Below are 12,421 nucleotides of genomic sequence, written 5' to 3' on the forward strand. Positions count from 1 at the left end.
TCCAGAACTGTGAGAAATAAATATTTGTTGTTTGAACCACTCAGTTTATGGAATTTTCATTATAGTAACACTAATTAACAAGGAGTTACACAGTTGTATCATAACAAATAGAAACACACTAGGAGGCTAAACTAGACATGAATAAAAATGTTTACCTATGTCAGGGTGGTAAAAGGACAGAGGTAGAGGGTAGATATACAAAATAGAAGCCAAACTTCTCCAACTATACTTTATAATATAATGTGACTTCTGAACCAACAAAAGTTTTATAAATTCAAGAGAATAAAACTAAATATAAGATCTAAATAAGCAAACTCTAACTGAAAACAAGTAGAAACAAATGAACTTAATTGCTTGTCAAGTTAGTAACATAACCACATGAGAACAAAAAATATTTCAAGTCACTTTTGAACACAGTATTCTGACTTACATTCTTACTGGCATATATTCTGAGGACAATAAAAACTATTAAAATATTTAACCTCACATTATGCTTATAGTATTAACATTGGGTTTTGCAATTTTAAACCTATTTTTGTGTACTGTAGGATAAAGCTAATAAGTAATTATGTTGTTCACTTCCAGCTGCAAAATTCTTATTTACCTAAGAATGCCAGCTAACAATGTACAAGGAACGATAGAATTAACAACTCCCGATGAAATAACTGATTCAGGCAAGAATCATCAATAAATGCTAAGCCATTTAGTATGAAATTGTTCCCACTGATTTCCTGCTAATCTCAAAGGGGAAAAGTATTTTATTACACAAATAAGATCAAACTTATTATTGCTAATCTGATAGCCATTTTACGCAATACAATATGAAGTTTACAGTGTCATCTATGAAGTATTTTTGCCAAAACATTTAATCTGAATAGAATCAACTTGATTTACATTCCAGTTTATAGGAATTACAAAGGATAGAGGAACAAGACAAATGATACCATGAAGAAGCAATCAGACAAATTTAGAATTTAGAACATTCTGCTCTCTTAAAAAGTCTGTCCTCCCTTCAAAAAAACAAAAGGTGGGGTGAGGTGAAGATTTTCAAACAAAAGAGACTGAAGAGGTATAACACCTAAAGGCAATATGTGAACTTTAGTTGAATCCTGTTTAGGAAGGGAAAAAAAAAAAAAAAAAAAACCATAAAAAATATTTTTGTGATAACTAGGAAAATCTGACTATAAACTGGATAGTAGCTAACATTAAGATATTACTGTCAATTTTCTTAGATGTGATAGTGGTGTTGTGAGGTATAATATGGAATACATGCTAAATATTTTAGGATTAAAGTGTCACAAAATTTGCAATTTACTTTGAAATGGTTTCACTAAACACAGACATGTACACATACACACACATATTTATAGACAGGTGGGTATGGAATCTAGGTGGTGGTTATATGGGTATTCATTGTCCTGTTCTTTCTAATTTTCTGTATGCTTGAAATTTTTCATAATAGTAAGTTGAAAAAATATAGAATTCCTTAGTAAATACAATATTAATTAATTCTAGTAATAGGTACTTAAGACAAATAATTTATAGAAAGACTTAAGAACTCATTCTTTGCTATTCTGCCAATTAGGAATCAATCTTTTATCTTTTTTCCTTAAGTCAGATCCAAAACAGAAAATAATCAGCAACATCTTTCCTGTGATAACAAAGTGACTTCTCTGCAGTTTCCTCAACAGGCCAATGATTTTCTTTCATCTAGCTGCCCATTTTACTCAGCTCAATATCCTCTGAAGACCAGCCTAATTTAAATGAAGTTGTATTGAATGCTGAAAGTTTTCTAAACTTTCCATTTGGCACCAAGTTTTATACTTTGGCTTCTGGCCTAAATAATAAATTCTTAAAGATAACACAATATTTTATATGCCTTTCTCCCTATCTAACTAGTTCTTCATTTCGGTGAATTCATTCTATTTCCACAGCTTAATTATCACCTATATTCTAGTAATTTTCAAACTAATATCCTCAACTGTTTCTCCCTACTTCCAAATTCATGTGCCTATTGAGTGATGCCAACTGGAAAAGCCCCTCAAACTCAGCAAATCCAAATGTGAATTCATCATACCTCCCTGCCCCCAGCCTCCCACCCCCCCAACACACATAAAATCTGCCATAATTCACCTCAACTGCCATTTTAAAAATCTATGAGTTAGCCTTGGCTCTTTTTCTCCCTCTCACTGACATGTCTAATCAGTAATAATAATATTAACAAATTCCAATAATAACTATTATAGAACTAACACCTACATGGTGCTTACTATGTACCTGGCACCTGTTCTAAACTCTGTACACATATTAATTCATTTAATTCTCTCAACAATCCTATAAAATAAGTATTGTTTTTCTTCCCATTTTATAGATGGGGAGAATGAGGCATAGGGAGGTGTAATAACTGCCCCAAATTTACAAAGCTACTAAGTGACAGACTTAGGACTTGAACCCAGATGTCTGGGCTCTACAATCTTTTTCTTAACTAATACATTATACCTCCTCTTCAATCACCAAATACTGTTGATACCATCTCCCAAATTATTTCTCAAACTCATTCAGTTCTCTCCATTTCAATGACTACTACCTTAATCCAGGTCACCAACATCTTTAGCCTGATTAAGCCAACAGCTTCCTAACTGGACTCCCCACCACCAGCTTTGTTTTCCAATTTTCTTAAAGTACAAATCTGCTTATATCATACTTCTACTTTTGTACATAATCTTCCAATTGAGCTAAGAATAGCACTCAAATCCCTTAATGTGGTTTATAAGACCTCCAGCATTCCCTTTCAGCCTCTTCTCCTGCCACTCTGTAGTTCCCTCTCCATACTCCACACCCACCATCATTCTCACATTCCTCACATATTAGGTTCTCTCTCTCTCATACACAGAGCTTGGGATGTGATGTTCCTTTTCTCTGGAACACTCTTCCCCTAACCCCTTGTCTGGTTGTCTCATAGAACCTTTATACCTACATTAATATGTCTATGCACAGATACTGTATCTTTGGAGAGGTCTCTCTAATCTCCCAGGAGGTTCTAAGTTAGCTGCTCTTCTTATTTGCTCCCCTAGGACCCTGTAATCTCCTCATCACATATACTCACATGTCTTATTACACTGTACTACACCTTCCTAACAGCTTGTCTCACTCCCTGGATTGCAAACATCAGGAGAACAGGAACAACTTAGCAAGAGCTCAATAAATATTAAAGAATTAATAAAATGAGACTGAAATACTTTTTAAGCCTTTTTCAAATAAAACAACTTTTTTGGTCTATTTGTTTTTCTTTATAAACCTAATCTTTTGGAATATTCTACTCAAAACATGTTTGTTTGTTTTTTTTTTTTTTTAAGATGGAGTCTCACTCTGTCACCAGGCTGGAGTGCAGTGGAGCAATCTTGGCTCACTGCAATCTCTGCCTCCCAAGTTCAAGCAATTCTCCTGCCTCAGCCTCCTAAGTAACTGGGATTACAGGCATGTGCCACCACACTCAGCTAATTTTTGTATTTTTAGTAGAGACGGGGTTTCACCATGTTGGCCAGAATGGTCTCAATCTCCTGACCTCGGGATCTGCCTGCCTCAGCCTCCCAAAGTTCTGGGATTACAGGCATGAGCCACCATACCTGGCCAATATGTATTTTATTTTTAATGATCTTTCATATAACCCAAATTATCTCCATTATTTATTTATCTTCTCAAAACTTTAAAGTTTAATTAAATAATTAAACCACATTAGTTATTAAATAATTAAATGATAATAAAATGTAGCCTTCATTTAGTAAATTATTTCATATAATGGTTAAACAATTTAACTATTAAATGAAGGTTACATTTCATTATCATTTAATTATTTAGTTCAATGAAGACCACAGAGCGGAAACATAATTTAACGAAGTCTGTTATCTTTCAATCTCTATGTGCAGTTTTCAAAAGAACATGTTACAAAGCAAGCTACTGCTCCATAGTCTTCTAAAATGTCAATGTTATAAGAAGACAGGGAAAAAGGAAGGAAGACTGGTCTAAATCAACAGACTGAAGAGTCAGGACAACTAAAGCAAATGTGATTCTTGTTTAGTTCCTAGATGTTTTTGAAGAGAGAGAGAAAGAAAACAGGAAAAAAACTATAAAAGAAACTTCAGGAACAATTGGGAAATCATGAACATAGCCTGTGTATTATTAGTCCATTTTCACATTGCTGATAAAGACATATCTGAAACTGGACAATTTACGAAAGAAAGAGGTTTAATGGACTCATAGTTCCATGTGGCTGGGAAGGCCTCACAATCACGGCAGAAGGTGAAAGGCATGTCTCACACAGTGGCAGACAAGAGAGCTTATGCAAGAAAACTCCCCTTTATAAAACCATTGGATCTCATGAGACTTACTATCATGAGAATAGCATGGGAAAGACCCACCCCCGTGATTCAATTTCCTCCCACTGGGTCTCTCCCACAACACATGGGAATTGTGGCAGTTACAATTCAAGATGAGATTTGGGTGGGGACACAGCCAAACTATATCATTCTGCCCCTGGTCCCTCCCAAATCTCAGCTCTTCACATTTCAAAACCAATCATGTCTTCCAACAGTCCCCCGAAGTCTTAACTCATTTCAGCATTAACTCAAAAGTTCACAGTCAAATGTCTCATCTGAGACAAGGCAAATCCCTTCTGCCTATGAGCCTGTAAAATCAAAAGCAAGTTAGTAATTTCCTAGACACAGTAGGGGTACAGGCATTGGATAAATACACCCATTCCAAATGGGAGAAATTGGCTAAACAAAGGGGCTAAAGGCCCCATGCAAGTCTGAAATCTAGTAGGGTAGTCAAATCTTAAAGCTCCCAAATTATCCCCTTAAACTCCATGTCTCACATCCAGGTCATGCTGATGCAAGAGGTGGGTTCCCATGGTCTTGGGCAGCTCTGTCCCTGTGGCTTTGCAGGGTACAGCCTCCTTCCTGGCTGTTTTCATGGGCTGGCATTGAGTGCCTGTGGCTTTTCTGGTGCAAGCCGTCGGTAGATCTACCATTCTGGGGTCTGGAGGATGGTGGCCCTCTTCTCACATCTCCACCAGGCCGGCTCCCCAATGGGGACTCTGTGTGGGGGTGCCCACCCCACATTTTGCTTTGGCACTGCCTTAGCAAAGGTTCTCCATGAGTGCCCCATACCTGCAGCAAACTTCTGCTTGGACATCCAAGCATTTCCATAAATCCTCTGAAATCTAGGCAGAGGTTTCCAAATCTCAATTCTTGACTTCTGGGCATCTGCAGGCTCAACACCACATGGCTTAGGGCCTGCACCCTCTGAAGTCATGGCCCGAGCTGTACCTTGGCCCTTTTTAGTCACAACTGGAGTGGCTGGGACACAGGGCACCAAGTCCCTAGACTGCAAACAGCAGAGGGATCCCGGGCCCAGCTCACTGAACCATTTTTTCCTCCTAGGTCTCCAGGCCTGTGATGGAAGGGGCTGCTGCAATGGTCTCTGACATGCCCTGGAGACATTTTCCCCACTGACTTGGGGACTAACACTTGGCTCCTTGTTACTTATGCAAATTTCTGCTGCCAGCTTGAATTCCTCCTCAGAAAATGGGATTTTCTCTTCTATCACATTGTCAGGCTACAAATTTTCCAAACTTTTATGCTCTGTTTCCCTTTTGAAACTGATTGCCTTTAACAGCACCCAAGTCATCCCTTGAATGCTTTACTACTTAGAGATTTCTTCCACCAGATACCCTAAATCATCTCTCTTAAGTTCAAAGTTCCACAAACTTTGGAACAGGGCAGGGGCAAAATGTTGCCAGTCTCTTTGCTAAAACATGAGTCACCTTTGCTCCAGTTCCCAACAAGTTCCTCATCTCCCTCTGAGACCACCTCAGCCTGTATTTCAGTATCCACATCATTACCAGCATCTTGGTCAAAGCCATTCAACAAGTCTCTAGAGAGTGCCAAACTTTCCCAGATCTTCCTGTCTTCTTCCGAGCCCTCCAAACTGTGCCGGCTTCTATCCAGTTCCACCGTCGCCTCCACATTTTTGGTTATCTTTTCAGCAGTGCTCCACTCTACCAGAATCAATTTACTGTATTAGTCCATTTTCGTGCTCTTGATAAAGACATACCAGAGAGTAGGCAATTTACAAAAGAAAGAGATTTAATGGACTTACAGTTCCACATAGCTGGGGAGGCCTCACAGTCATGGCAGAAGGTGAAAGGCACGTCTCACATGGTGGTAGAAAAGAAAAGAGAGCTTGTGTAGGGAAACTTCCCTTTATAAAACCATCAGATCTCGTGAGACTTATTCACTATCATGAGAAGAGCATGGAAAGACCCACTCCCATGATTCGATTTTCTCCCACAACACATGGGAATTGTAGTAGTTACATTTCAAGATGAGATTTTGGTGGGGCCACAGCCACACCATATCAGACTGCATATTAAATAGTTTTATTGTCTCTTTCTTACATTTCCTGGGTGTGCTTGTATAGGAAAATGTCCTTACTCTTAGTAGATATGTGCTGAAGTATCATTATATATGCAGTTTACCTTCAAGTAGTTTCGCTTAAAAAATTACACACACACTTACAGAAAGAAGGAAAATTTGGCATTAAGTAAAAAATTAGTTCAAGCAAAAGGTATGTGGATACTCATTCACTCTTACCATTTTTGAAGGTTTGAATTTTAAAAAAAAAGTTGGGGAAGATAACATAACATTTATCAAGTGGGCTTGAGACACCATTCTAAGATATTTGCATATATTAATGCAATCCTTACAAGGTCCCTGTGAGGTATTACTATTATCTCTGTTTTATAGGTTAGTAGCCAGAGGCATTAAGAGGTTAGGTAACTTACCCAAAGTCACACAGCTGGTTGTATAAATTGTGGTAAAAAAGCATAGCTTCTGAGAGGACAAAGCATGCCCTCTGAGAAGGCAAAGATAAGCACATGAGTAATTGTAAAAAAGTATATGACAGGCCAGGTGTAATGGCTCATGCCTGTAATCACAGCAGTTTGGGAGATTGAGGTGGGCAGGTCACTTGAAGCCAGGAGTTCAAGGCCAGCCTGGCCAACATGGTGAAACCCTATCTCTACTAAAAATACAAAAATTAGCTGGGCATGTGGCACATGCCTGAATCCAAGCTACTTGGGAGCCTGAGGCATAAGACTCACTTGAAACTGGAGTCAGAGGTTGCAGTGAATTGAGATCGTGCCACTGAACTTGCCTGGGTGACAAAGCGACACCCTGTCTCAAAAAAGAAAGAAAGAAATATATGACAAATCAAAAAATAAGCATGTGTTAGTGTAAAAATTTAAAGCAAAGGGGAAGAAGAGTTAGTAAAGCTCCACACCCAGAGCTCAGGTTCTTGAGTTATTTTGTGGAGCTGTGGGCATGACAGAAGACTCTGATACATGGTTAGAAGATAGACTGAACAACCACCTAAGGCAAATTCCAAGCTCATTATATTAAGGAAGTCATATCAAAAAGAGAAATGAAAGAAAGCAAAACTGACTAATAATTCAGTTACTTCAAGAGAAGAGGCAGGAATAAAAAGGCAGATTGCATGGGTGAAACAGGAAATGATGATAATTGATTTATTTCTGTATAAAGCTTTATATAAAATTCATAATATGACTACTACAAGTACTGGACATTAAGAATAGCACTAACTGTGGCCGGGCATGGTGGCTCACGCCTGTAATCCCAGCACTTTGGGAGGCCAAGGCGGGTGGATCACGAGGTCAGGAGATCGAGACCATCCTGGCTAACATGGTGAAACCCTGTCTCTATTAAAAGTAGAAAAAAATTAGCTGGGCGTGGTGGCGGGTGCCTGTAGTCCCAGCTACTCGGGAGGCTGAGGCAAGAGAATGGCATGAAGCAGGGAGGCAGAGCTTGCAGTGAGCCGAGATCATGCCACTGCACTACAACCTGGGTGACAGAGCGAGACCCTGTCTTAAAAAAAAAAAAAAAAAGAATAGCACTAACTGGCCAGGCGTAGTGGCTCACACCTGTAATCCCAGCTCTTTGGGAGGACTAGCCAGGTGGATCACTTGAGGTCAGAAGTTCAAGACCAGCCAGGCCAACATGGTGAAACCTTGTCTCTACTAAAAATATAAAAATTAGCCGAGTGTGGTGGTGGGCACCTGTAATCCCAGCTACTCGGGAGGCTGAGGCAAGAGGATCACTTGAACCCAGGAAGCAGAGGTTGCAGTGAGCCGAGATTGTGCCACTGCACTCCAGCCTGGGCGATAGAGCGAAACTCCATCTCAAAAACAAAAAAGAATAGCACTAACTGCAAAATTTTTCTTAAAGGCAGTCACTAAAATGTTTGTGGTGGCTTTATGTAGGGAGAGCCTAAAAAGGTTCCAGCACAGTGGCTTACTGTGATAAACCACTTTATAATTAAGCATGCCCTCTCTCACTTTCTCTAGCACAAAAATCAAAAGAATTGAAGAAAACAGGACACTATGCCAGGTGTGATGGCTCATGCCTGTAATCCCAGCACTTTGGGAGGCTGTGGATCACCTGAGGTCAGGAGTTCAAGACCAGCCTGGCCAATACAGTGAAACACCATCTCTACTAAAAAGATGAAAATTAGCCAGGTGTAGTGGCTTATGTCTATAATCCCAGCTACTTGGGAGGCTGAGTCAGGAGAATCACTGGAACTGAGGAGACAGAAGTTGTGGTGAGCTGATTGTGCCATTGTACTCCAGCCTGGGTAACAGAGTGAGACTCCATCTCATTAAAAAAAGAAAAGAGGAAGGAAGGAAGGGAGGGAGGGAGGGAAGACAGGACACTAAAAAATGTTTTTTTGTTTAAAAAAGCCCTAAGATTACACAGCAGTGTCCACGGAATATACACAGACGCATAAATAGTAGTATAAGTAAGTTTATTTTAAAACCTCTTATAAAATACAATTTGACAAAATAATGTTCCTTATACTAATTTGTAAATATATATTTATTTACATTCCTATCATCTTTCTTAGAATATGGGCTTCTTCATGGCAGGAATCATGCCTGGTTCATGTCTATGTCCCTAGTATCTAAAACAGAAATAGGTGTACAGTGGGCGCTCAAATGTTTGCTGAATTTAAACACATTTATAGAACTTACACAGGAAGAGCTAAAAAAGAAAAGTCTCAATATATTCATTCCTATTGTGATCATTTTGTAACATGCAGTTTTTTATTTCTATTTAAAAAAATAGCATCTTTTCCAAAAGTTAACAGGCTTGATGTGTTGAAGTCTGAACTGACCGTGTTTATATTTATTTCAAACCATGGATATTAGTCATCAGAAATGGGCATGGATTTATTACCACCTTCCAAAGCTACAGTAATTATGATAGACAAACTTTACCTATAAGCATTCGAGTTATATTGCACATGCAGTGAAAAGACAATAAAACAGGGCTGAGACACTATCCTTAGAAAAGCTTCCTTGCAAGATTAGCCCTTGGCTAGCCCCTGGGATTCTGGATTTTGGGAGAGTTCCTACTATTCCGTGATAAGAATATCTCATTTTGCCTAAATTGTGCTAACAATGTGGTTTACTTTTCCTCTGGGAGTCTGGAAATCTGGTATGTGCTAGGCTAAAGTTGCCCATGTGACAAGCCTCCATAAAAATCCTGGCCATTGAGACACTAATGAGCTTCCCTGGCATATGACATTTCGTATGTGTTGTCACAACTCAATACTGGAGGAGTTAAGGGCATCCTGTGTGACTCCACTGGGATCTTGAGCTCAGATTCCTTGGTCTTTGCACTGTGTGACTTTTCCTTTTGTTGCCATAAATCAGAGCTATTAGTAGGACTATGCACTGAGCCCTCTCAGTTATCCTGACAAATCACCACACCTGGAAGTGGTCTTGGAGACCTCTGACACAGTATGCTGTATCAGATAATAGTCTCATTATTTGGGGATAATGAAAATTATCAAACACTTAACAGATTTCCATAAAAAGTCGTATCAAAAAGAAATTTAATAGGAGTCATGAAGATTTTGACTTTGAACTGTGTTTTACAATAATTGCTTCTATCCAATAGTTACTATAGACTTCCCTCATGGGGCAAGAAATCAAAAAGATAATTAATTATGAGAAACCCAATCATACTTTAAAGCTATGAACTAGGTCTCAGCCTCAAAAGTAATGGAATTATTCTTAAGAAATCTCATTTCCACTCCTCTTCCCCCACCCCCAAGTTCATATAAATCCCAATCGGAATACTTCTAAGAACAGGTTTCTGGAGCTCAAATATTACATTTTAATAGCCCAAATTCTTGAGGCTTTGGTTTCTGCTTTCATAGACAGAATTAGGGCAATATCAGAAAGCAACAGTGCCCCCTTTTATTTTCCTCCTAAAATAATGTGTAGTTCGTAGTTAACGGGGGAAACAAACTAGTTATTCATTCCTCTGAAGAAATATAACTTGGAAACAATATATATCCAAAAATTGTCTAGCTGCCTCTTGCATTACCTGTTTTCATTTCAAAATAAGAACTAAGAACTCTTAAACATTTTCTTACAATAAGCATATTTTATAGAAAATATTAACATTCTAGATAAATATAATTATTTTAAATTAAATGGATTAGATTTAAGATCCCTATAGAGACAAAACACAATACACATTTTTATCTATTACAGAAAAACTTATTGACCTAAGAAGTTTCAGTAGCAGCTGCACTTTGGAACAAGTCTGTTAGCTATAACAGGTGCATGGCCCAAACTTTAAATCACAGTCTGAAAGGAAGCAACTAATAAATGGGAATGAGGATGAAGCAGGAGATCTGTTAATCTAATTATAGTTGAAAGGCTTCAATATCTAATCATATATCTACATTAGAGATATTAAAAATTATGCTTTTATTGTACTATATGTAGACACAAAAAAACAGTAAGGTTCCTTTCTGATACGATTTTAACTACCTTGCTTTTCCCAACTCCTAAAACGTATATAAGGAATTAAGGATGAGATAAATCATAATATTCAATGGAAAGCCATTGCTAATATAAATAAAAAACATCTCATTACTACTATTGAATTTATAAAGCCATACTCAGAGAAATATCAAAACACAGGAAACCAGTCAAGTTGAACATACTGAATAAAATCCATAACCATAAATCTGAAACCACATTCACTCATTCAGTCGTCATAAATGAACCACCATGGGAACAGAAAGACAGACTCTTTGTAGTCTAGGAGCTTAGGTGGAGTAGAAGGGGAGACAGGTCAGCAATGTCAGTGGTAGTTATTTGTATTACCACAGAAACCAGTAAGATAGATTTAGGGGCTCAGAACAGGAAGGGGTCAATTTTAGAGATATTGAAGTATATGACAGTAGAGAAAAACGTTTCTTACATGCAATGAGGAACCATTATAAGATTAAGAGAAAAGGTATTAGAAGGATCAAATTTCTGTTTTAAACCCATAGATGTGAAAGACACAGTGGGAGAAGGAGGGTACAATAATTCAGGCCTTAAGGTAGAGGGAATCTAGGATGATTCCCACATACTCAGCTGGGGAAACAAGACAGAGAATGCAGGACATACCAGGTTTTGTGACTCAAATCTAGTGAATTTGACATGTTATAGGACATAAAAGTATAGATAGATGCTTACTCTGAAACTAGACTTAGAAGCTAAGATCAGCCTAAAGATTTTGAATTGGGAGTATCAACATATAGATGATATATGTTGATGATATAGTGAAGCTACAGGCGCGAATGAGGTAATCCAAGACAGCTACCAGAATGAGAACAAAAGCAAAAATACAAAACCCTCAAGAACACTAAAATTTTAAGGGGGAAGGGGAGAGAGATTAGAAAAGGTAAGTAAATATGTACGTTGCTCCTTTGTGCCTACTAGGTATCCTAGGCATTTCCATTAATGTTATTTCTTCACTAGAGACTCAACATAAACAAAAATGAAATATACTTTTTTTCCTCTATGGTATTATCTATAATGGTGATTTTCTCACCTAGCTGCAATTTTGCTCCCTAGGAGACATATGGCAATGTTTTGAGGCCTTTTTAAAAAATAAATAAATAAAACTTTTATTTTACAACAGTTTTAGATTTACAGAAAAATCGTAAAGATATGTACAGAGTTCCCATATGCTACACCAATTCCCCCTATTATCAATATATTATATTACTATGGTATATTTGTCACAATTAATGAACCAATATTGATACACTATTGACTAAAGTTCATACCTTACTCAAATTTCCTAATTTTTTACCTAAAATTTTTTCCCCCTTTTCCAGGATCGCATCCAGAATACCACATTACATTTACTTTCATATTTCCTTAGGCTTCCCTCATCTGTGACAGTTTCTTAGACTTTCCTTGTTTTTGATGACCTTGAAAATTTTGAGGAGCAGTAAACAGGTATTCTGTAGAATACCCTTCAACTGTAGTTTG

General features: G+C 37.9%; 1 protein-coding gene across 1 annotated transcript in view; it reads right to left on the reverse strand.

The window, feature by feature from the left end:
- The window catches only part of MAGI3 (membrane associated guanylate kinase, WW and PDZ domain containing 3), a 290,328-nt gene that overhangs the window by 152,033 nt on the left and 125,874 nt on the right, over positions 1-12,421 (reverse strand). The window lies entirely within an intron of this gene.

The sequence above is a fragment of the Piliocolobus tephrosceles genome, chromosome 1 (genome assembly GCF_002776525.5).
Source record: "Piliocolobus tephrosceles isolate RC106 chromosome 1, ASM277652v3, whole genome shotgun sequence".
Lineage (NCBI taxonomy): Eukaryota > Metazoa > Chordata > Mammalia > Primates > Cercopithecidae > Piliocolobus > Piliocolobus tephrosceles.